The 27,673-nt window shown below is 32.5% G+C and overlaps 1 long non-coding RNA gene across 1 annotated transcript in view; it reads right to left on the bottom strand.

The window, feature by feature from the left end:
* The window catches only part of LOC309806814, a 118,270-nt gene extending 93,548 nt beyond the window's left edge, over window positions 1–24,722 (bottom strand). The window contains exon 1 of the long non-coding RNA XR_014294447.1: window positions 24,595–24,722. This is a non-coding gene — a long non-coding RNA (uncharacterized lncRNA). The remainder of the gene's footprint in view (window positions 1–24,594) is intronic.
* Window positions 24,723–27,673: the final 2,951 nt, after the last annotated feature.

Genomic DNA, 27,673 nt, shown 5'->3' with positions numbered 1-27,673 from the left:
AATAATCCAGAAAAGTGGACTGCAACAACGAGAAACAGTCTGAAATTTGGCACGTTAAAAGTGGCATCTCAAATCACCGAAGTAAAGATAAACTTTTAATAATAGGTGCTGGGACAACTGCGTGGCCATTTGGAAATAGATAAAATTAGGTCCATATCTCATAGCACACACCAAAATAAACTCTAAAGGAATTAAAGACCTAGATTTTTAAAATGAAACCATGTAAGTATCAGAAGAAAATGTGAATAAATTCCTCTTTTTCCATGTATTAGGAAATGTGTTTCTAAATCAAATACAATTCTGGAGATAAATTGGGCAATACTTAACAAAAACTACATATGCAATCAATCACCTACTGATTCAGCAATCCCACTTCTAGGACTCTACCCTCATGACATCTCCAACAATTAGAAAATATGTGTGCACAAAGTTATTCACTGCAGCATTGTTTTATTTGCAAAATATTGGAAACCACCTACTGTACATGCACAGGAAAGTCATTGACTTTATTATGTTAGAGCTACACAACAAGTTACTAGGCAGCTGTATAAGAGAAGGAGGAAGATCTCTATGAACTGAGTCAAAGTGGTTTTCAGAGAGATTTGTTAAAAAAGGAAGCAAGTTACAAAAGACTATCAATAGTAGCTACCTTTCTTATAAGAAAGAAAAAGATACAAGAAAATAAGCATGTATCTGTTCATTTACATAGCTGCAAAAGCAATACAGAAAGGGTAAACCAGAAACTAAAAAAGGCGGTTACCTACATGAGATGGGAGAGAAAGAGTGGGAAGAAGGGGGGAATGGGAAACCTGGTAGTAAGGATGTAGTGGGAGCAACACTTCTCCAAGTATAACATTTTTGATAGCTTCACCTTTTAGAACCATGGCAAATTTAATAAAAAATAAAATTAAAAAAAAATAATTAAAAAATTAAATAACCCCAGGATATGAGGTAAACATATGAGTAACAAATGAACCTAGTTATGTTATAAATGAATAACACAACCACATTGAATGGAATGGAAAGTAAAATGATGAACCAAAGTAGCTTTGGAAAAAAAATATTTTGAGATACTATGAGGCAAAAATAATCGTACAGGATTACTTTCCTCTGATTAGTAAGTCAATTTCCCACAGGGGTAAGGGTTATCAATTTTGTAATTACTTTATGTGCGTACCAGGACCGAACAAATAAGTAAATATACTATAGATAATGAGAGCCACATTTTTCTCTGTTAGAGGAAAATTTACAAATAAGGAAAGGCTGGAGGCTAGAGAGAACCCTGTTGTAATAGAATCAGAGATATCAATATTAATTCATAATTGTTCATATATTTAGAGACAGACTGATGTAGAAATAAACATGGATGAATGTCTATGCATGGATTAGTATATATACACATATTCCCTAACACTTTCCACTGAAAAGGACTAGAAATAATAACACCCTGTTAGCAATAAGCATACCTGGCACTGAGATCTTGGTTTCTAAACCCATTCTCCAATAAAAGGAACAAGAACTCCTTGGACAAGTGGCTTATTTCAGGGCTGAGCAGGAAAAACACAGGTGAGTCTGGAATATCTTGTGTTGCCAAAAAATAAGTAAGTCCTCAAAAAAGGATGGGACATATCAAATAGACAATAAGCCGGTCTGAAAAAAATCCCCAATAACCAATGCTGGAATAATTTGAATAAACTACACAATGATAGTACTGAATTATAAGTACTACAATAAATAAATACCCATGTCCACACTAATGTAAATGTATAATTGAATAAGCAAACAAATGGGGAAGAAGGAACATCTCTTCTTTTGAATTCCAATTAATAAATGTAGAAGGAATGAGGGACATACAAAATCACATTAGGCAAACGCAATAGTGACAATTGTTACAGATAAAATCTACCAAAAAATGTTACAATCAGTGGGCAAAAGATTGAAGGAAAACAGGATATTTGCCCAGTTTAAAAGTATCTATTCCAAGATATATACATACAAATAAATATATATATATATAAATAAATATATAGGTATATAATGAAGGGAAAAATAGTAACCTTACATTGGAAAAACCTAGCCAACACCACGTTCCTCAAGAGATTATGGTTAACCTCATCAATAATAAGATCTATTGACATCATGTATCCCCTGATATGATGCACTGAGTAGGGGATAACACTTCCTCTTGTCCAAAATGCATAATCCCAATATACTCATGAGAAAACACCGGACATGCCCAAATTGAAAGTCATTCTACAAAATAACTGATGAGTTCCCTTTACGGTCATAAAAAAGTTAAGACAGAGAAACTATAAAATATTGAGGAGACAAAGGGACCCAACAAAAAAAGCTAATGTGGGACCCTGAATTTGACATTAATTTCCCAGGTTCTATATTTATACTGTAATTATCAATACATAAGTTGTTAACAATAGAGGAAACTAAGGGAGGGTCTGTACATGTCCTCTCTGTGTTATTTCTGCAACTTTTCTATAGGTCTAAAATTATTTGAAAATAAAAAGTTTAAAAAATCACAGCATTTTAAAAGTCAGGGTTTTACTTTTCACTTGACATTGTGATCTGCGCTCCAATCCTAGCATCAACACTAAAAGATGTGACTTGAGTGTGTCACTTAACATTTCTCGGCTTCATTCATTCCTTTATTTATTCAATTACATTTATAATGTAATTGAATAAGATATCCTCTAATGATTTTTCTACTTTAATATTCTATTGTCTAGGAAAAACTGAGAAGCTGTGTGGAAAAAAATATTTATAAACTCAATTTATCTTAATATGATATTCATCCTACTTTAGCTATTTTATTCAAGTTACTCAAATTAGCACTTTTCAAACAAATCTTGTTCTTAAATTTGGTGCATTTTTTTTCTTTATTATGTAGTTTTATGGAGAAAGAAAAGGCAGCAGAGAGCATAAACTACTATTCAGGATCATATATCACTGCATGGCAAATACATTATTGTTCTAAAAGACTAGTTTAATGCTTAGAAAGATTAATCAGCCTTTCATTGAATGCCAACTATGAAAGGCATAATAGAAGGTGGTGGGAATACAGAAATGAATAAGAAACATGCCTTGCTGTACGGAGCTGACAGTTTAGCCTGAGAGCAGACATATATGTAAATGAATATTTGTAAGGCACTGTGAAAAGCATTGTGATAGAGATGTGTACCATCCCAGAAAAGAACAATCAAACTCTGCCTGGGGGAGTAAGCGAGGAGTTTTCAAAGGAGATGTCAGAATATTGGGGGACCAGCAGACAATTTTCAGATAGAAAAGAAGGGAAGAATTTTCCATGATGTAGAATAGTATATACAAACATATGGTGCTAGGAAAACCTGGTGAGAGTTCCACACTAACTGAATCATATGCTAAAGAGGAGTGGCAAAGGCCTTAAATGTGAAGCTGACATGGAAAGGATGGACAAACAACTTTTCCCTAGTTCCTGTCCTCTTTACCATCGCTCTCTTGCTTGCTGGCTGGCTCTTTTTCTATTATACCACAGCTCATCAAAAAGACAAAAAAGAAAAACAAAACAACCCCCTGCCCCAAACAAACAAAAGACGTAAAACCAGACTTGTCCCATAAGTTTTTGCCTTAACCCTGAAAGCAACAAGAAGCAAAAAGTTTATTCTTGCTTCTAACATCAAATTTTATTTTATAAACATTTATGAGGAAAGGAACCTTTATATACAAGACTCTGGATAGACATAACTAAGAAATAATAGTCTTTACCTTGGAAGTATTTAAGCAGGGGAGAAGCACAGTTAAAATATTTTTTTATAAAAATACCATCTTCAGAAATAACTTTTCCCTGTATACATCCCCAACCAATCCACATCCTTTCCAGCAGCACATTAATGGAGACCTATGAGCTGATTTGTTGTTTGGTCCAAGACATTGGGCAGTGTGGTGGGCATCATAGCTCCCTGAAGTCATTCATCAAACTAAAATCATCAGAGCTCATTTGGAAGCAGGAGAGCTCGGGTAAACAGACCTTTTCCCACTGCCACCTCTGGGGCAAAAAATACACTGTGCTTGCTCAATTCCCAATCCTTCCAAGTAAGTATTTTTATCATGCTTTGCTCAACTGTTCCTATTTTATGTTAAAGCAGCTTTTGCATTTTTTAAAAAAGAAAATATACTTTGTGTGTATGTTTAACTATCAATGAAAAATATACATAATCACTAAACTATGTTTAATTCTAAATCCAGCTCAAGATTTGAAACTCAATTAAGTAAACTATTTTCTTTGGTATATGAAGCTATGGTAACATTTAAAACTGGAAATTTTGAGGTTTTGCTTTTGAATAGAGCATATAAACTATCATGTAAGTAAACAGGAAAAATATCACCTCTTAATTCAATTGACAATACTTAAAACACTAAAAACCCAATTTTCAGGTGATGCTTTCCCAAACATGAACTTAGTCATACCATTAAATACATATACTTTTAGATCTAAAATATAACTCACAAGTTATTCTACGTTTGTATATTACCACAACTGCTTTTAGATAGAAAAGACTTCTATATCCAAAATCAGATAAAACAACTTGTATAGCTTTCAAAAATCACTGCAGCAATCTTGCAGGACGTAATGGCATTATTTTGACCATGATACAGAAATTTCTCATTATTCTAGTTAGTTCTTACTGAAGTTACTTCTTAATTTTTTTGCTTGTAGAAAGTACAATTTCTGAAGAACACCATTCCCTCCCCCAATAACATAAAAACTATATTGAGCATTTCAATATATAAATGTGATAGTCCAGGATGGTAAAGTAACAAGAAAGTTCAAATAGTGATTTTTATAGATGTTTAAAACTACGGACCTGTGGTTCTCTCTTTTCTTCATTCTACTCTTTTACTGCCATAAAAAATTTCAAAAACTTTATCTTCCAGTAATCTTTTTTGGAAGTCTGACTTCTATTATTAATTAGAATATTCATTTATTTTAAATCCATTATTGTCAATATTTTACCATGGCCACCAACAAAATATTTTAGAAACAAACTCAACTGATTTTTAAAAATTTATTTAAAAATGTTCTGGATGTTATTTGTACAGTGAGTTCAAGTATCTTATTATATTACAGTGGTAGCTATTGGTGCTAAAACAATTTAGTAATATAATATCTTCAGGGAGTAGTTAACAACTAGAAAATAGACTGAAATAATGAGAATTTTACCTCCTTACTTAAACTCTTGTTCAAAAAAATAAATAAAACCACAGCATATAATTTTTATGTTTTGGTAATGAAACAAAATCACTTTCTCATTCTTTTCAGTCTTTAAATGCAGATTGCCAAGCTTATAGAAGTTGACTCTGAAGAGATTTTCTGAAATTTTCAAAGCTATGTGTTTAGTCAAGCAATGACCTCAGAGACCTAACACATGGCTTATATGTAGAACTATTGTCTTAAATATTAATTGTGGTGGCCATATTTTAAAAGCTGGAATTTCTGAAAAAGTTCAGTTTATTCAATAAGGCAGGTTAAGAAAAATTAAACTCTACATAATGTGTCTTGCCTTGCAGAAGACCATCACTTTTCTCTATCAGCTCTATTCTTCACCTATTTCCATGTACCTCTTAAGATCTTTCAGAATCTTTATATTGTACACCTGTAACTTATATGATATTGTACATGAACTATACTTCAATTAAAAAAATGTGGGGAGAAAAAAACATCTTTCAGAATCTTTCTGCAAAATTTCTCTTGAGCCATCTAAGGTACTTATGTATTTTAACTTACAAAAAAATACCAAGAAATGTTTTCTCACAGAAAGTTTCTCCAAGATCAATTTAGTATTAATAACCAGTTAATGATACTCAGTATGCAAGTTTGGGGGGAGGAAACAAACTTCAGGCAACAGAGTCATAAGACTCTTAGAAAAGTAGAGATGTGATCTTAATTTCTGAAGGAAACTTCAGGAAAAAGAAAAAGCGTAAATAATCGAAGGAATAAAATCTTGGAGATCAGTTGGAAAATGGCTGCAATAATCTGGCTGTAATAATCTAGCTGCAATATGCAGGATGAACCAGCACAGTGGAAGTCTGTTTTGCAAATAACCTTCAACCTGTGGGATAGAAATTTAATTTCCTGATGAGACATAGTTAGAGGGTTGTTATGAAAATGAAGTAAGTGGCAGTAGGTAGTGCTAGATGATTTCAGCTCCTTATTACTTTGGATGGGTAACATACAGATGTTCTCAGAAATTGCTAGATCCATTGAAGGATATTTTTCACTTTTTTAAAAAAATCAAGCAACATCCAGATTCTATAGAAGGCCCTCTGCTATACATGTGTTTTACTGCACTCAAGAATTTTGGGCATCTTTTATTGAACTTCAAAACTCTAGTTTCTGAAACCTGGTTGCTTTAATCTAATCTACACTCTACCACCAAATCATTTCCTTTCCCAAAGTATCAATTCATTTTCTTTTTTTCAAACTTTTTCTTTCAGTTAGTTTTTTCTGATTTATGTTTCTAGTTAGATCTTGAGGTAAAAAGGGAAAAAAGTCAGGTCTGATATTTTTGTGAAAATTTTAGAGAATAGAAACATCGATGTTTTCAATATCTGCAATGCAAGAGATCCGAGATAGGAAACATTTCTGAGATTTAGATCAGCATAGGTTAGGTACTGTGCTCCCCATTAATAGCTAGTCATCTAAAGAAGGTCAATTTTGCTCTTAAAATGGACTTATTAGACTTTGTATAAAGAGGTTGGATTAGAGACAAATAAGACTTTCCACACTGAAAACTCACTAAAACTTAAAAAAAATTAAATAGTTCAAAACAGAAAGTATAAAAAGATATTTTTAAGCAGGGCAAGATACACTGACACTAATACATCTTAATGAAAGATTGGTTAGCTTGACTTGGAACTATATTTCATGTCTAAACAGATGAATTAAGCTCAAAGGTTATTCCAAATTCAAATATTCAAACCTGTACATAAAAGACAACAATTAAGTTAAATACTGATTTCCTTTCCAAACCTTAAAAATCATACCAGGCTTCATTTCATCTGGTATTCCTTTCCCTTAATTTACTAAACAATAGAATTAACGTCAGAAGGAGAAAGGAGATAATTGTGAACAACATTTAGCCTTTTGAAGGTAATCAAAATAACTAGTTACTTCAGAAAAGAAGGCCAAAAGAAAGCGACAATTGATTCCAGAGAGAAATAAGAGAGTTGAGAACATATATTTCATCATCTCCCAACTGGAAACCTGGGAATATATAAAACTTTGATTTTAAATTAATTGCTCTTTCTTATGGGAACCTATACTATGAGCGAAGTGGATCCTTTGAAGTTTTACTCTGGTTTAATTAACATGCTTATGGTTCTTTGATGACATGTTTCAAAATAAAATATAAATGGAAGGTAAGGCTGGCATACCCTCCACTTAATGCTGATTAAAAAAAAAAAACTGAAGCAGGCAACAATTCTTACTTTCCAATATTCTTAGAAACTTGCCACTCTGTTCTCTGTTTTGACTTCCATGATGGCAATACACTGGCTACTATGATGCTTTTTTCAATGACATTATATTAAGGAAGATTAAATCTCCAAAGGCATGCCTCCTTTCCCATTTCATTCATATTCACTCCCACATCTGGATTAAGTTCTATACATCGTCACTTAATTGGAAGGGATGTTATTATTTTTTAATTTAACAAATACTTCAAAAATCAGTTGTGTTATTATTACCAAGTTACAAACAAGAAAAGTAAGGTAAGGAAGGTACTTTTTCCCAGAGTTGATAACTAGCAAGTGGCAGACGTGGGTTTGAATCAGGCAGTCTGACTCCAGCACCCATTCTTCTAACAATACTGTTCCAGGAGAAGCCCAGTACAGACTCCAAGAGGTACTAGTAGTAGGTGCTAGTAATGTTTTTTGAAAAGATTTTTTCTGTAAAAAATTATTTGCTCCCAATTCTCTTCAATTTATTTTTTGGGGGAAGAGAGAGGAGGGAAAAGATCGTGGGATTTATATCTGTGTTCGTAATATATAATAAAATAATTTAATCATTATAAACTTGGCTTCTCCCTTACTCCTAAGGGTACATTTGTTGGTAACTAAACAAACTGATTTTGATTAAACCTTCTTGATGATTAGTAAAGAAATTTTCTAGTGATAATTTGGCATACAGAGAGCCAAAGTCAACAGCCATGAATAGGAGAATCAGGACACCTATGAACTGTAGGATTTAGAAGTTATCATTACATCAAGAGGAAAAATACTGCTCCATTTACTACACTAATTAAAAGGTATTATAACATAGGCGCCAAACAAATTTATAATATTTCTGTATGTATCCTCACAAAACATCAAAATTTATTAATAATTGAATATTACTTTAATTATTAAACCCTTGGTGACAGCCTTCGTTCTTTCATGGACCAGATAAAGCCACAAGGATTATAAGTTCCCACACTTAAAGATCCTCTGAAATTATCAAGTTCATTGGATGATAATATTACAAAATGGGAATTAGAGTGATTTCTCTGAATACGTAAGTTTTAACTAAATGCCAGTCCTCTGCCAAGTAACTGAATCATTGAAAGATAAGTGTTCCAGAAACAGCTTTAAGAATCTTCTTAGTCTTTAAGGAAATGAGCCATGTTGAGAAGGGGAAACCCAGTTGGAAAAACAAATACTCAAATTATTAGGATTGTTTACTCATTCATTCAACATGTATTTGTTAATTATATGTCAATTCCTGTTCTACAACAGATATAGAAGTAGGGTTCCCAATATATTATCAGGGTAGTTTTCACACAGAATATCAACTAATGGTCATGTAAAATTAAGTTACCTTTCGAGTAGGCTCACATGGAATTTCAAAGTCTATTTTTCATAGAAAGTGGTTCAAAGAGATTGTTACTGGCATTGATTTGATTATTTTTTCTTTTAAGTAAAGCATATGATATTTTAAAAAATTCACTAGCTCAGTCAATTTAGCCTATTTTTCTCATGTGGTTCATTTCTGTTTAATATTTTCAACCAAGTTATAATCTTCATGGGGACAGAAGAACCTACAAATGTCTTTTTAAATAAGGGTATAGAAATGTGTGTTCATTACATGGAAGATAGGTAACTGATGAACCACTTTGATTGCAGATTGATTTTTATTATTCTAGGGAGAAGGCAGATATTACTATGCTCAATGCATATACCATGCCCTTTGTTCATCTTTTCCTCCCTTGAATCATTTACTTAATAGCTAGCACCCACCAGAAACCGGAAGAACACCACAGGGTGAAAGGTTAGAAGTTAATTTTGCAACATTTCCTTTAAAAAGACTTTTTTTTTTAAATTTTGTAATCAAAATGGTGCAGAAGGATGAGATAATCTACAACTGTTTCATCCTTTATGGCTTGAATTTTATCGAATTTTTTTAACACAACTCAAATGACAAATTAGTCATGCATCAGAATGGAATGTTATTTCCTATCAATGAACATCAGGTCTTACGATGAATAAGGAATAACTAGTTTGGACAGGGCAGGAAGACAGTCTTCTACTTATGGCAATTTTCTTTTTGAGTTTGGGTATCATTATGGTCTGTATCAGCCAGAATTGCCATTTAGTTTTCTATGAACTAGAACTTCTTACAAACAAGACAAGAAAAAAATCAAAGAAATATCAGATATAACCCCTCCCTTCAAAAGAAAACATTGATAAATTATACACATAACTATGATTACAGCAAAACAGCTATTATAGACAGTTAAGTTTTGTGCATTTAAAACATGTTATTGATTAGATATTTTGGACATTAATTAGAAATTATTTAGACTAATTTCACAATAATTCTGGACAAAATAAAAACATTGAGCTCTTTTCTTTGTTCATTGTACTTAAATGTAAATTCAGCTTCTTTTAACAAAAAAATATAATATTGGTGAAAATGATAACCTATTAATGTACTGCTCCTTGCTCTATATCAAACTAACAAATAAAAAAATAGTGTTTTCAGAATATAAATATTATAGTTTCAAAATTAATTACTATTAATAAAAAGTCATATTTATTGCTGTTTTCTCTTGGAGACCTTTTATACCCACCCAAGATAACCTAAGATTTAGACTATTCCAGATAAAATTTTCAAAGCATAAAATAATTTTCAGGAATTAAGTTCACCTCAGTAAATAAATGTGTATATGTAAATAGATACACATACATATACATTCTACTATAAATATATATTTATCTATAATAATATATATAATATAAATGTATTTATGGTATATATTTATAGTAAAATGTATATGTATGCATATACATATATATTTACTGAGATGAACTTATAATAATAAATATATGCATATATTCTACTATATTTTAACTTGTATCTCTGTAAGGCATGCTAGTTTTGTGAATTATAATATTTATTTCTGATTACCATGGTTCGTTTTTATAGCAGCTCTAGTAAAGCAAACAGAATTACAAAACAACAGAAATAAGGAGAGATGAAGTATTATGAAATCTTAAAGATAAAATTGCTTAAATATTACAGCAAGAAAATAGGCATGTGTTAACTGAAAAATTTAAAAAAAATGGGTCTAGAGAAAAGTTGATGCATTCTTCATGAGGAAATGGCTATAAAGCTAACATATTTAGACAAGGATACCTAAGTAGAGGCACTTTAAAAATATCCTGAAGTAATTCTGAAGTTGTTTCCTTCCTGATATCTACCTATTTCTGATGGACTCAATGTAAATAAACATTTGCTTTTTTAAAATCAGCTTCTTCCTCTAAGGTGATTCCTTCTGCTGTTCTCAAATCCAAGCTGTGAACTTGACCTTCTCCATAGTGAGATCAGAATAACTCCACCCATTTTCATGGGTCAGTAAAGGTCAATCGCTACAAGGTAACATCCTGAGTTAAAGAGGACAGTATTTTGAAGTCAACCATATTTTTGCAAAGCCAAAGATACATAACATAGTAGTAAGGCAAATTAGTATTTTTTAAATGTTTGCATTCGTTTGTTTTTTTCAGAGGCTTTCAGATATTTCACAGTTTTAAAAATGTATTTAATATCTAAATAAAATTATGGGAAAAAAAGCTATTGCAGGAAGTTGGTTTTCTCTTCCTATTAGATGAAACTACACCTAATTAAGCAGAAGCACAGCAGTGGAATTTTGTAGTGTCCATTACATGTTTGCATGGTGAACAGGCCATCTATGAACTCATCTGAGAGGGAAGGTTACTGCCAGCTGGTGTCAAGAATAGAATCATTACTGGGCATTGTATAGTTGTCAAAAATAATAAAAAGCATCACTGACCTCAGCCAAATTTGGACTGGTTGTATAAAAACAAAAATACTAGAAAGTGGTACCACTGTTTTTAGAGGCTAAAGTGTCTTTAAAATATAACCCCTGAAAGACCTGTAAAGACAAATTATTATTTATTGATGATAAATTTCCATATTATAAGGGAATTTTGTAGTGCAATAAATATAAATAAAACCAGTTTTTAAAAAATATTCTGGAAAAATGTAGTAAACTATTCTCCCTGGGCCTCTTAAATGGGGTTCCATTATTTACAGAGATGTAGTTTCTTATAATAAGAGATAACAGAATTAGAGTGGGAAAAAAATCCTAGTACAGTTCATAGATCATTCTCTACTAACTATAGGATATCAATTATTTCACTGTTCAGGTTGGGGAAGTGCAATATCTTCTCCTTGCCAGAGTTAATGTGGGTATTATGTGAAAGGACTTTGTAAACTACATGTTAACACATTACTTTAATGTTATTTATTTTATTTAAAGCAGTTGCTTATTAGTGTGTAAATAATACCAAATGGCAATCCCAGATTATTTACCAATAAAGACAATGTAACAAATATATTCATTAGCACTGGGCGATGTACTCAATAGAAGCTAGTAAATAACTCAATAGGTGAGTTGTTTAATAACATCTAAACAACAATTTAATCTTATTTTATTCTACAACAAAGAGCTTTTCAATTTTTATTGGTAATGTTTGTGTTTTCCTAGTAGAGTAAATCATCTTAAATTTGAATATAGAATGATAGGAAACCTGGAACCAAAAAAAAAAAAAAAAAGACAGAAAATGGTAACAAAAATCTCTTTAAAACTATTTGCATTACTTTCAAACAAATATATATCCTTAGTGTCAAAATATTGGATCTTATTTTGTTCATATATGAAATTATGAGGTTAAATATGTTCAGAATCATTCCAAATTATTCTTTGTCAAAGACAATGGTTTAAATTTTTTCTACACCATAAAATTTCAGCAATCCATAAGGACTTTAAAAATATTGATAAGTGAGTTTAAAAAAATTGATAATTGAGTTTACAAAGATGCATATGTGGGCCAACCTATAATTATAGTTACATATATGTATAACAAAGCAATAACAAAAGCAAAAGAATAATGGTTAAAGGTTTAAATATTTTCAAATACTTATGTAGCATCTACTTAAAATAATACATACTAGCTCTCCGCTTCAGAAAATATTTCCATTAATAATAGTGATGCTGAGTCCTTGTGTCACGTAGTTCAAATATGCATGAGTAAGTTATGTAAAGCAATCACTGCCTTTAATGGTTTAATTAAAGTGATTCTATTTCATATTTAATCTAATAGAGAGAAAAACTGACTTCTACATTTTTGACACCAGATCTACATTTTAAAAATTATGTAAAGGGCTTCCCTGGTGGCACAGTGGTTGAGAGTCCACCTGCCGATTCAGGGGACGTGGGGTTGTGCCCCGGTCCGGGAGGATCCCACATGCCGCGGAGCGGCTGGGGCCGTGAGCCATGGCTGCTGAGCCTGTGCTTCCGGAGCCTGTGCTCCGCAACGGGAGAGGCCACAGCAGTGAGAGGCCTGTGTACCACAAAAAATAAATAAATAAATAAAAATAAAAATAAATTAAAAAAATAAAGATTATGTAAAGACAGCTGGAAACAACCAATAATGTAGAATTAATAAATTAATGTTGCTATATCACATAAAAAATACTACACCACAATAAAAAGGAACAACCTATTGATATATGCAAATGGGGAAAATCACATGGACAAAATGATGAGTAATATAAGCCAGACAAAAATGTATATGTGCTGTGTGATTCTATTTATATGAAATAAAAAACTGGTAAACCTAATCTATGGCGATAGATATCAATAGAGCATGAAATAGTCTGCTGGGATGCTGGAAATTTATAAATCTGATATGAGAGATTACATGTATGCATATGATTACATATATTTACACATATGTAAAACATTCACCCAGCTGTATGGTTAAGAATCATGTATGTTAAATATCTCCACTTAAAAAAAATTAATCTCATAAAGAAATAAAAACTTCAAAGGACTATCTTCAATTTTTCAGAAAGGATGCTAAGTGAACATTTCAACAAAACTCATTAAAGGATCAGAGTGATCTAGGATATAAATCAAGGATGAAATTATAAACTAGAAACTTTTAATAATGTGACTTTACAGAAACAATAATTCATGGCAAGGTTATATTCAATTATATGTACGTTTTATTAGTCTATTTCACATTTAATAATGAAGCTAAATCCCCCTTCTATTCTGTTTCCATACCACTAATGTTTTAAAAAGAGGAAAACAGAACATTTGCTAGCTGGATATAAATGAGGCCCTTATGTAAAGAAAGGAATACAAACTTGAAGGGAGGTTTATATTCAAAGCCAACTTTCCAGGCTCTAGTATTATTACCATGAGCAGAAAAACCATTTTTTTTTCCCTCTAAGTCACAATTTTCTCCTGGATAAAATAAGGAAGTTAAAGAAAGAGCATTCAATGATCACAGCTCTAAAAGGCAATAAATCAAATATCTGAGTGTTGGAAAAGTGATTTTGGACCAAATTTTTCAATGTTCATCAAGATATTTTGAAAAAATAGTATCCAGCATTACATAAAACTTAACTGAAGTAAAATAAACAATTTTATAAAATGCATTTTACGCCCATATCCTCATTTCTTTTAAGTCTTACTCTAATCAACAGAAGTTAGAAATCTAATTTTAAAACTTTTACTAACAAGTGGTCTATAATGTAGTTCAAGTTTCTTTCTACACAGCCTGTGATATGGACAAACTGAATTTTAGAGAGATGCCATCATCTAGTGGGAACACCTACTTCAGAGCAGTGAAGCACTATGGGAAGCATTCTGAGTCTCCGCTTCTGTGGAATGCCATGATAGTGCTCTTCTCAGGGGCACTGGGTGTTATTGATGACCACAAGGAAAAATCACTGTGCCTCTCCAATTCCTGTACCTTTCTGGTTATAATAACATATATGTTAAAAAAACAAGCTAGTGAAATTTCCTGACTGAGAGAATGTTTTCCCCCTGTTGTACTATTCCACAGCTCTTAATATTTTAAGCCACTGATGTGCAAAACAGCCTCATACTAGAAATGCAATCGTTACCCATATACATCATCATTTCTTTATGGAGAAAAACTCTTATGATCAAAAGTGTTTTATTGGTCACTGGCTATTGCTTAACTTAAACAACGTTAAATGTACTTCATATATTAAAAAATACCTATTATATAAAATATCTCTCACTATTCCCCATCTATGACTGATTTTTAATACTTTCAGAACTTTGTTTCTTCAACTGTTAAAAAAAGAGCTTTTAAATCAGAGAATTATATTTAATGTTCCTCATACTCTCAAAGTCAAAATCATTAAATTTATAGTGCAATGGAAAATAGTATGGACTAGAAGCACCATTAACACAGGTTCAAATCCTAACATGGACATTTACTAGACCAGGAACTCTAAGAAAATTACTTAAGCACTCTAAGAACTCTCATCCATACAATAGGGATAATTATTCCCACCTTTCATGGTTAGTTAAAGGATTAAGGGAGGTGAGCTATATGAAGACCTCTGCACAGGATCTGAACCACTGCATCAATAACTGATCACATATAACACTTTCAATGGCAGAAGTCAATCACTTGAAAAAAAGGTTGTAGGCAGGATAGATAAAGGGTTCCATCAACATACTCCTAACCAATGAGTCAGTTTTCTAATTACCTCCAAGGTCAATTTTTTGCAGTTATTTTAGTAAAACTCTTAGAAAAGCAAATTATTGTTGAAATACTGATGGATTGATTATAATAAATCTCTGAGCTTACACAGGGTAAAAGCCCTTTAATTCCCTGGCCAAATGCAATCATGCAATCATTCACCTTCCATTTCCCCTTCTTCCTTCAACCATCAACACACCTTCCCAGAAGAGTTTTAGAAAAGTTTGGCTATTCCTAGCTGCAAAGAAAAGAAGTCTATTTCAAGCCCAAAGAAACTTGGTCAAGAACACATCTTTACCGACTCAGAATTGCCAAAGCAATCCTGAGGAAAAAGAACAAAGCTGGAACTAAAAATAGAACTACCATATGACCCTGCAATCCCACTCCTGGGTATATATCCAGAGAAAAACATGGTCTGAAAGGATACATGCACTCCAATGTTCATTGCAGCACTGTTTACAATAGCCAAGACATGGAAACAACCTAAATGTCCATCGACATAGGAATGGATAAAGAAGATGTGGTATATATATATATACAATGGAATATTACTCATCCAGTAAAAAGAATGAAGTAATGCCATTTGCAGTAACATGGACGGACCTAGAGATTCTCATATTGAGTGAAGTAGGTCAGACAAAGAGAAATATCATATGATATTGCTTATATGCAGAATCTTAAAAGAAATGATACAAATGAACTTATTTATAAAACAAAAACAGACTCACAGACTTAGAGAGTGAAATTATGGTTATCAGGGGGAAAGGATGGGGTGACAGGATAGTTAGGGAGCTTGGGATTGATATGTACACACTGCTGTATTTAAAATGGATAGCCAACAAGCACCTACTGTATAGCATAGGGAACTCTTCTCAATGTTATGTGGCAGCCTGGAAGGGAGGGGAGTTTGGGGGAGAATGGATACATGTATACGTATGGCTGAGTCACTTTACTGCGCACCTGAAACTATCACAATATTGTTAATCGGATATACTCCAATATAAAATAAAAAGTTTTTTTAAAAAAATAACAAAGCTGGAGATATAACCCTCCCAGACTGCAGACACTACTACAAAGCTACACAACCAAAACCTCATGGTATTGGCTCAAAAACGGACACAGAGATCAACGGAACAGAATAGAGAGCCCAGAAATAAACCCGTACACATACAGTCAATTAATCCTTGACAAAGGAGGCAAGAAAATACAATGGATAAAAGTCTCTTTAGCAAGTGGTGTTGGGAAAGCTGGACAGCTACATATAAATTGATGAAGTTAGAACACTCCCTCACACCACACACAAAAATAAACTCAAAATGGCTTAAAGACTTAAATATAAGACATGACACCATAAAACTCCTAGAAGAGAACACAGACAAAGCATTCTCTGACATAAATCGTACCAATATTTTCTTAGATCAGTCTTCCAAGGCAAAAGAAATAAAAGCAAAAAAAAACCCAAAAACCAAATGAGACCTAATCAAACTTAAAACTTTTTGCACAACAAAGGAAACAAAACAAAAAGACAACCTATAGAATGGGAGAAAATACTTGCAAACGAAGCAACCAACAAGGGGTTAATTTGCAATATACAAACAGCCCATACAACTCAACACCAGAAAAACAAACAACCCAATCAAAAAATGGGCAGAAGACCTAAGCAGACATTTCTTCAAAGAAGATATACAGATGGCCAACAGTCACATGAAAAGATGCTCAACATTGCTAATTATTAGAGAAATGCAAATCAAAACCACAGTGAGGTATCACCTCATACCAGTCAGAATGGCCACTACCAAAAAGTTTACAAATAATAAATGCTGGAGAGGGTGTGGAGAAAATGGAACCCTCCTACACTGTTGGTGAAAAATGTAAATTGATGTGACCACTATGGAAAACAGTATGGAGGTTCTTAAAAACCTAAAAATGGATCCAGCAATTCCAGTCCTGAGCATATATTTGGAAAACACAAAAACTCTTATCCCAATATGAACCCCAATGTTCACAGCAGCTCTATATACAATAGCCAAGACATGGAAGCAAACTAAGTGTCCATCAACAGATGAATGGATAAAGAAGAAGTGGTGTGTGTGTATATATATTATATATATATACACACACACACACACACTCACAATGGAATACTACTCCGCCATAAAAAGAATGAACTAATGCCATTTGTAGCAACATGGATATACCTAGAGATTATCATACTAAGTGAAATAAGTCAGACAGAGGAAGACATATGTGCATAGCATATGTGCTATCACTTACATGTGGAACCTTAAAAAAGGATAAAAATGAATCTATTTACAAAATAGAAACAGACTCACAGACATAGAAAACAAACTTATGGTTACCAAGGGAGAAGTGGGGGAATGTATATATTAAGAGTATGGGATTAAAAGATACACACTTCTATATATAAAATAGATAAGCAACAAGGATTTACTATACAACACAGGGAACAATATTCAATATCTTGTAATAACCCATAGTGGAAAATAATCTGAAAAAAATGTATATATATATAACTGTAAAACTGGATCACTTTGCTGTACACCTGAAAGTAGTACAATATTGTAAATCAACTATACTTCAATAAAATAAAGGTCTTTACCTGCTCAGGTAATATTAATGACAGTAGTTTATTGCTATTGAGTATATAAGTAGCTCCAAGTGAAATGCATGGATTTTTTTAAAAAGCTGATTTTCCAGAGATGTATGTTCATGGTCATTGCTTATAATCCAATAGACAAAGACAGTTTACTAGTATTCCCTATTTTTACCAATGTACTTACATCCTACTCTTGATATTTTCCTTACCACTAGGGAAAGAAAACATAAAGATCTCTTACACACATACACACACACATCATCTTGTGAACATGCACACACACATAAACATATATTTCAGCTGTACTTGGATCATTTTGCATGTTGTCAGGGAGTATATAATGTAAATGGCATAAAGGCATAGAGTACATAGAGGGGATCTACACACTTAATTGATTTGCACAAAACCTGCTGCATGTTTTGGTCTGGTTGTAATTTCCAATACATTAATGGTTCTGCTGTCACTTAGATATACATCGTCCCAAGTACTCATAGATATTACTTCCCTTTAACTAGTAAACCTAGTAATGATGCTTCCAATCCAATTTAAATCCATTACAATTTAGCTCATTTCTGTGAAATTTAGAAGAGCACAGCTGTACATTTTGCACATCTGTAAATTACTTTTGATTGCACTTTCCTCAAGTGAGAAAGGAGAAGCTCTACCTGCAATGCAATTTGTATATCTGACCACGGAAATGCTAGTAAATGCCTGTGCTTTATATATATAATTTCATTTTGGGCTACATAATCTCATCTCACTATTAATCCAGACTTTTATGTGATTTAGCTACTACAAGTTTCATCTTGAGTAGGCATTAAAATGGAAGATGAAAACTGTAAGATATTTGATTACTCTTAAGTTGTTAACTTATTTAAGAGCAGGGAACAAATTTCATAGGTAGACTGGCTAATTCTGAAAGTAGAAAATATGCAAATACTCCTACCTTCAAATTTAATGATTTGGGTATTGAAAATTAAAACAAATTCCAGATATGAGGTAGCCTAATAGCTTTACATTTTATCTAAGACCAATTCATTCAATAAGCCCTTTGTCTTATATCAGACATTTTGAACTGTTGATCACCAAAGTCAATTACTGGCTTCTAGTAACAAATAGCAGTTTCTAAATTAAATTTGTTGGCACAAAATATGTCAATAGAAAAATATTATCATTCTATAAATATTCTGAACTGATTATTGCTCTGTTTCATCTGCCAAAATTACAAATCGTTCTTTATTTCTACATCCTTGTTGATTCATTTCCTGACAATCGAACATGTTTTAGAAATAGCTAAATCACACTTGAACAGAGATTTTCTGTGCATCAACATTTTAACTGTCAAGCTACCTGAATGTACCTAAAATTGGCTGTTGACAAAAAAAAAAAAAAATCCCTCCAGAGAATATTTATGAATGAACCCTAGGAATGGAGAGGAAAGAACATGTGATCAGGTTAGAATCCTAAAGAATAAGCACTGGCAACATACATATAATTTTCAAAAACTGCTCCACTAGCAAAAAATTCATATCTAAATTATTATGCCTTAATAGAAAAAAATTTAAAGAATGCTTTTAAAAAGTAATTTACAGATGACATCTCAAATAAAATTATAATAAAGCTAATCCCACATATTTAATTTCAGGAAGATTGCTTCTTTCACTGTTTAAATATTTTGCACACACAACGTATATTGATATAAACTATTTTGATCACAATACACAGTTTAGTAATTCACAAGTAGAAAATGCATGTTGTACAGTTTTCAGCAACTCAACCTTTCATGCACAACTGTCCGCATTCTTCAGGAAAGTGCCCAGGTTTAGGCAAGAATGAAAAACTAATTATCCTTGTTAAGGCTGAGTTGGCTTGGTTATTATGCTGATTTGGCCAACTGATTGAGCTGACCTACCCAAACTGTGATTTTGTTTTTTTAAATCACTATACAGAGAAGAACACTGCCTTTGCCAAAGAAACCCCAATCACGGACCCTCCAGCGAACAACAAGAAAGAATGTGTTCTGCAACCCCTCTCTGTAAAAATTTCTGAGATTAGTGTTATGGGGGCTCTGAAGCAAGACTAGAGGATTTCAACAGGGAAATGATTGCACGGGCCTGAAACACCATAGATCATACAGACTGGACCAAAATCATCCCTTTGCCACCACTTTCTCAGCAGTTCTTAAGTGAAGGCTGCTCTCAGAACCCACTGGGTATCTTTCCAGTTTGTTGTTTATGTATGAATAGCAAGTTGTAATTAGTTGCTATAAAAATACACCATGTCATTAATCTTCATCTTATTTTCTATTTTAGTTTTTTAAACTGAAGTCCACAGAAAGCCCATGTATTCCTCACATTTACATAAACATTAAAAAAATACACAATCATTCCTTTCAAAATCTCTGCAAATAGTAAAGTAGTTGATAATCACAGGAAAGAAAAAAAAAATTGAAATATTTTCAGGCACCCCTCAACACACACATTATGACCTCTTAAGTTAATGGGAGAAATGGAAAGCAAGGCACGACTTAGTCTCATGATATTTTTAAGGAGAACTGTTATGTAACATTTCAATAATAGCTAAGTGGAGGCAATTATAAAATTAGTAAATATTAATAATTTTTTAAGCAAATGATGGCATTCTACATTTCCTATAAATTAGTAAATCTTTAAAACTAATAATGGTCATATATTTAGAATCACTACACAAACATGTAAATGGCCACTAACTTACACAGGATATTCATTGCTTCAAAATATCAAAATCATCAGATTTGATGTGATCTTTATACTGACTCATATGTAGACTAGATCTCAATAAGAAACTCAAAATCTTCATTTATTCAGCGGAATATGGAATAAGAATAAACTTAGAGCCTACTACTACACTTTCTGACCTAATGCTCACAAGACAGATATCTCAGGATGTAGGCAGATACTCAGGTTGGCAGACGTACCTGGACACATAAACAAGAGAAAACTAAAAACTAAAGAGTTTTTTAGAAAAAATTTTGAGCACCAAAAAAGAGGCCTTTTGCTGATCTTGACTCTGAAAGAAGACTATACAGCTAAATATAAATAACCATTGTTTAAATATATACTAGGTCAGGTCGCTTATAAAATAAACCCTACCATGTTTAAAAACGATATCAAATAGCAATATTTACTTTATGATAATTTAAAAATTCAACCATTATTAAGTAAAAAATGCAACAAGTGCAAATCAACCATTCTTTTATATGAAAAAGTCAAAACCAGAGAACATTATTTTTGTTCACTATTAACTGTGTTTAAATCAAAGCATAACATTTAAAAAACTACTTGGTTATCTAATTTATAGTTAAATATTAGCTGCGTGGAAATATGACATTTGTTCATCTCATAAAAGAATAATACACTGCAGTTATTTCTGTGGAAAAAGTCTTACGAATGCATTTTTTAAATTGTAATTAATTCTTTAATGTTCAAGATTTATTTTATTAATTAAATGACAAAATATTTATCAGCAGTTTACACGAAAAGTATCTCTTGACTTTTAGCACATAATTCCTCCAAAACAACAAAGGTCGGTTTCTCACGTGCTTCACCATCTATGTTTGTTATTGCAAATCCAAGATCATCCCACATATAGCAATCTTTTATGGCAGAGGTCACTGAAGTTGTGCCAAAATTCAATACTTATATTCTATCTAATGCAGCGATACATTTATCTCATTGCTGGAATTTATCATTTAGAACAAAGCATTTCATTTAAATGATAAAATGCTCATCCAAAATGCCCTGTTGTAACATTTCTCACATTTTAAAAATCGTGGATAAAACACTGCAGTTTTAAAGTTTCCTTTTCAACAAGAATTATATTTTATACTTAATTATTTAAGAGCTCTTTTAAATGGGGGTGGTGGGGGGGAGAAAGCATTTTATGTGCCTGTTGCATAATTGAAACAAACCAAAACACTGTCAGACTTAAAACGGTAAAGGCCCATAATCTAAATTGACAACTACAAATGAAATTCACTTTCTCTGAAGAGTGAAGTAGTTTCCGTATGGTAAAGTGGAATAGGTTTTAGTATTTCCAAAAGCTTGGGAAAAATGCTGAATAAAGCAAATTATTCCAACTGTTCTTTGCAAATAAATTTAACAAAAATATCAAAATATTTTTCTTTTTGAAAGTAATTGTATCCTTAATATTGTTTTAAAATGTCAACTCAGTGAAAAAATGTAATCAGTGTTTTGCATTTATGGCCCCAAAAGGAAAATTAGCTAATAAGCCTGCTAAAAAGCCTACACTTTTGAAATATGCAATTACAATTCATAGCTATAGCAAAAGACAGTAAATTTCTTAGTAAATTTAGCTAAAGTGTATAACTTAAATTTTTCTCACTACTTACTTGTTTCTCCTTCAACTCAAAAGTGTTTGTCAGTAATTTTATAGAATTAAATTTCTTCGGAACTCACAAACTAACATACCTGTGTACTTTAAAAGTTCGATATTTTATGGCATTTATTTTGCTATGGCCTCTAATTAACCAAAAAATCCCACAACAACAGCTAAAATCATCAGCTGAAACATTTTTCAGTATATTTTAGAGAAACATTCTGTCAATTTCAAATAAGCAAAATAATTAATTAAAAAATAAAAAAATGGAAACAAGACAATATTGTATCTATGAGAGCTAAGATTAAAATAAAAATAGAATTCAAAAATAATGTTTTAAGCAAGAACCCTGCTGAATAAGCAAGCTATCTTATTTTTCCTGCACCTGTTTGATGATAGTAAATGATAAAAATGTTCCTGCTTTATGCAAATTTTGAAATATCTAACTTATATATTAACTTCTTTTTTTAAGAATATGGAAGATTACATTAAATGAGAATTCAACTGCGAACTCACATGGAAGTACAGAACTTATCCAGGTAAATATCTATAAATAGTAGATACGTACTGCTCTTTCCCAATTTATAGCATCTCTGTATTTTAATGATGACTGATAGGGTAACTTCAAACACTCCATGCCTCAGTGCAACTAATAGCAATGTAAATACAGCAATACCAAAAAATATTTTATATATACATAAATTATATATATATTTAAATTGATCTGAAAGAAATCAGATGCATTTTCTAATGCTAAAATTTACTTAAAGTTAATTTTCTTTTTCTTTATGACCCCAATTAGCAATCTTTTATACTGTGTAATAAAAAAGAGAAGATAAACATAGGGATAAATATATGAAAAACATACCTAGTAAGACAGCTCTAACTCATGTTTCTTTAAAGAATAAATCAGGCTCTCATCAATATTTTAAAAAGAAATATGATTATTGTAAAGTGAAAAATAAAGTTTCACTCTAGATTACCACAGACTAACATATAAGGCAAAATAGCATTTAGTATAATAGGATTTCTTAAAAAAAAACAACAGGGCAACCGAGATCCTACTTTTCTGCTTTTAAATATACTGCAGTGTGTCTATTTTTAATGTCTAAATATATTGCTGAAAATGGTTACATAAAATCTGAGGTTGTTAATATCTGATTACTAAGGTATTTCACTGCAACCTGTGAATTTAACTCTTAAAATACTGGAGTATAAAGTAACGTATCGGCTTACATGACAAAATCCAGTTAACTAAAATAAAAACTGACAGTTCCGAAAATTAGATGAAAGTGCCTTTGACCTTTCTTTCATAAAAAAAAAAATCATCACTTTTATTGCATAACAGCAATTAAATACAATTATTTAAAGTTATTCAGTCATGTTTATATATCAAGCACTTTTAAAACATTTGTTATAAATACCATCAGGGTGTTAATACACTTTTAAAATTGTAAAAAAGTGCCAACATTTTTTAGAATCCCAAACACCATGATATTTAAAATATACAAAAATCCCATTTTAAAAAGGTTAAGCTGAATTGTGCGCACAGCAAAACTTCTAGAAAACTTCATTACTTACTGTTCACTGAGTATTACTTACAGAGATTAACAGTTTTAAGAATTCATCTGTTATTTATCCTGAAGTGTTTTGAATAACCCTTTCGTACTGTATACGTCTCAGTGTGATGACCATCCCTACTCTGGTCTGCTGAGAAAAACAAAAAAATCGGTAAACCTTCTTCTTTAAGATTGTTCTTGTTATAACGTATTTTAGGTGGCCACAAGCAGGAATTCATAATTCTCAAAGCAACAATATAAGGAAAGTTTTTTAAATGTTTGTTTCATATTTACTGTATAAAGTCATTTTGACATGCCTACACAACTGGTTATGGAAGCTCTCAGACATGATTCCTAATAAAAAAAAAATTTTTTTTTTGCTCCAGGTTCTTTAGAGAAAGCTTGCCGCTGGGAAGTTGATTTTGGCCAAGTGCCAAAATCATGTGCAAAGGGGCCTCATTAGGGATTCATGGCAGCCTTCAGCACTAACAAAAAATGTGACCCAACAGGCTAAATCAGCGACTAAAATTAAAAAGTAAGAGACAAAGACAACTTACTTAATATTCCTTCCAAAGCAACATTAAACTTTTTTTGGTAATTAAACCCTTGTTAGTCTAATGCAGCGTTCCTCTGTCCTCAAATGATTGTACAATTACTCTTTAAAACTTGTCAATTTCCCTTCTAAATACACTTTCTTTCTACGGCAGTTTACAAAGATTTTGCTATATAATAAAACCCTATATCCAGTATAATCAGTTCAACAGCAGAAAACAAAATCTTAAAAATGCAGACTACAGTATTCCCTTAAGATTTAAATAAACAAACAAAAAATAAGCAAACAAATAGTACCTTTTAAACTTCTACAAAAGTGAACAGGCACACTCCAAACTCACGTCGCTTGTGATGAATCATTCTCACTGCCCAACTTTTCCCCAAAAAAGTAGATTTGATACGCAGCCTTACCTAGATGTCTTCTGGCTTTTCTGCAGATCAAAAAGTTTCCTGCCTAAGCACACAGATATTCTTTCACAAACCATAAAGGGCCTTTTATGAATCCAGCACTGTAACAGGCTGCCTTCCACACCACGTTGAGAGCCCAGTGTGCCAGCTCTCAAGATAAAATACATTGCTAATACACAATTAGTGGGAGAGGTTGTCTACTGGAGAATTTATCTTAACGAAAGAAGGAAAAAGAAGCTTTTTTTCTTTTTTTTTCTTTTTTCTTTTTTTTTTTTTTGGAAAAAGCAAAGAGGGTGCGGTCAGATGTTAGGTTTTGCCTGAGAAAGGGCCCTACACTGCACTAGTACCTAAATACTAGCAGAAGCTGCCTGGGAAGAGAGCCAATGGAAGGACTTTGTTTGACCCAGCTGCCAATCTCCCCTGAAGCCGTGCGCCAGACTAAACACTCACACTATTTTAACTCAAATCAGGCTACAGCAGCTGTTTGCTTTCCGGCTCTGAGCTCTGCACCCAACATGGCTTGTGCAGTTCACCCAGCGAGCTCTGCTAGCTGCCTGGCTAAAATCTGTTCTGGGTTGGGATTTGTCATTGGAGAGCAAAATTTAACCCTATTCCTCGTGGTAAATATGAACTGTTTGTTGTTCAGCGTTTGGATCTTGTAGTTTGGAATAATTTTGTGATCTATTTAAAGAAGAGTGATATTTTGTATCACAGAGGAAAACTGAGATTTGAAGGCTATAGAGATTCATATATTTCTTTGAAATTCTAACATAAATTCTTCTGATGTATTCAAATTAACACTAAAATAACCCTTGTGTGTAACAATAACAAGACTTATACCAAGCACTTCTAAGAACAAAGATGGTACCCATTCAACCCAATCCAAACTTATTTGGCCCTACCTAGATGGAAAGTTGGTATCACAGGATCAGAGACTCACATCATCCTGAGAGTTGGTACTTACTGCTTAATACTCTGGAACATTCCTCCAGAAGCAACATCTAAGCACACAAGTAGTTTGTTTTCCTTATATGGAAAAGTACAAAGTGGTCCAATTTATCTTTCCTAAATTTCTAAGCTTATTTAGCTATTAGGCTGAATGGGAAAATAAATCCTGAATTGTAAAAGATTAAAACATGCCCATTGGTAGTCTAAAGTGAAAAGGAAACTAAAGAGAAGTTAGTCAGGAGAAGCACAATTTAAATAATAGTCAAAATTATCTGATGTATCAGGGAGAAGAGATCTGATAACTAAGAGCTATTGCACCCAAGATAGGAGACAAACATTACATATATGCAGAAAATAAGTCAGGAAGTCATTCAACATGTGGAAGAGGTAGAGAAGTTGAGAGGAGTGTGATAACATGGACTCTAACCAAGTTATTCTTACTCCTGACCAAATTCCTCATTATGGACAACAATGGTGAGAGAAGACAGAGGGATTTTAGTTTCTGTTGTTGCTTGGGGGTAGAAGGATGTCTCTTCATTTAGGGCAAGTAGCCAGTAAGACTTTTATCTTTTTAACATAACTAATTTGGTTCACACTGCAGTCAGAAGATGACCAAAAAAGAAATATTTCTGATATACTGTAAAAGTACTTCCAGGGATAGTTTCAAAAAGTTGTTTCTTTTGCTTTAATGGAGAGTTTACTTTGTTTCTATTTCTGCCCCCAAAATAATGTTTGTTTTTTTATCTTAGAAATGAGAGAGCAAAGTTACAAAAATTATCATTTTATAATAAAATGTTATTTTCTCAGATAGAAAGTGAAGATGCTTATAGAGAGGTTGAACTATTAGGTTTGATGAGTGCACATAAACTGAAAGACCCAATTCATTAAAAATGCATGTCAAGATAATATTGATAATATTGTATAACAGGTGAGTTATTATCTCATCCTGAAAGTAATACACATATTAACCCAGAAGATCCCCATTGGATCTGGCTTCCTACATAGCAGAGTATAATTAGCTGCTAAAAATTCTAATGGAATCAAATAAAATGCTGGGAAATGGTTTCTTTTGTGCCTCTTTCTTTCAATTCAAGAAAATATTCAACAGGTTTCTCTGAATAGTCTATTACAATCTACCAAGAAAATTATTACCCATAATTACATAGCTCCGTGTACTTCTGCCGTAGCTATAAAATGGTGGCCCTGTAGTAACATTTGTTCATCTCAGTAATTACTTCTCTTACACTGCATTCTGCACTGCTATCTTCTCCTTAGACACTTGTGCACAAAGCAGTTACTTCACATCACGAGTGTTTTGGGCTGAATTGTGTTCCCCTCCCTCAAAATTCATCTATTGAAGTCCTAATTCTCAGAACCTCAGAATGTGACAGTATTTGGAGATGTGAACTATTAAATGAGGTCATGAGGGTGGGCCCTAATGCAATATAATTAGTGTCCTTACAAGAAGAGATTAGGACACAGATACACACAGAGGGAAGACCATGCAAAGACACAGGGAGAAGTCCACCTGCAGTCAAGGAAAGAGATTCAGGAGGAACCAACCCTGCAGGCACCTTGATCTTGAACTTCTAGCTGCCAGAATTGTGAGAAATAAATTTCTGTTTTTGAAGCCACCCAGACTGTGGTATTTTTTATGGCAACCTGAGAAAACTAATACAATGTCTAAGTAAAAATGAGTGAAAAATTATCTTATTGTTGATTGAAATTTGTTTCTATACTCAGGTGTTTGATTTTATTCAATAGAGCATGTAATTTATGAAGGAAGTGTACATTATTTACATTTTCCAGGAAAAGGAAAAACTACATATGTGGCAGAGTTTTATATAAAAGCTGTACATGGTGTTAAGAATGAAGAAAAATATGACACAGTTGCCATTCTTTCATGATACTTCTCATTTTCATGTTTTGAACAGGAATACCATGCTTAAGCCATTGTCTGGTACATAATAAAATTCTGTGTGCACAATTAACAGGCACAGACTTTGAAAAGAATTATGGAATAAATAGGTGCTTAGCTTTTCCTTTAGGACAATAAAAAATGGAACATAGACTTCTGATTTTGCAAGATAGTTTTGATCCATGGACAACTTACAGTTGAAGCCTGGTACTAGAT

This window comes from Mesoplodon mirus (assembly GCF_964341445.2).
Source record: "Mesoplodon mirus genome assembly, chromosome: 6".
Taxonomy (NCBI): Eukaryota; Metazoa; Chordata; class Mammalia; order Artiodactyla; family Ziphiidae; genus Mesoplodon; species Mesoplodon mirus.
This window is presented reverse-complemented; position numbering and strand designations above follow the sequence as displayed.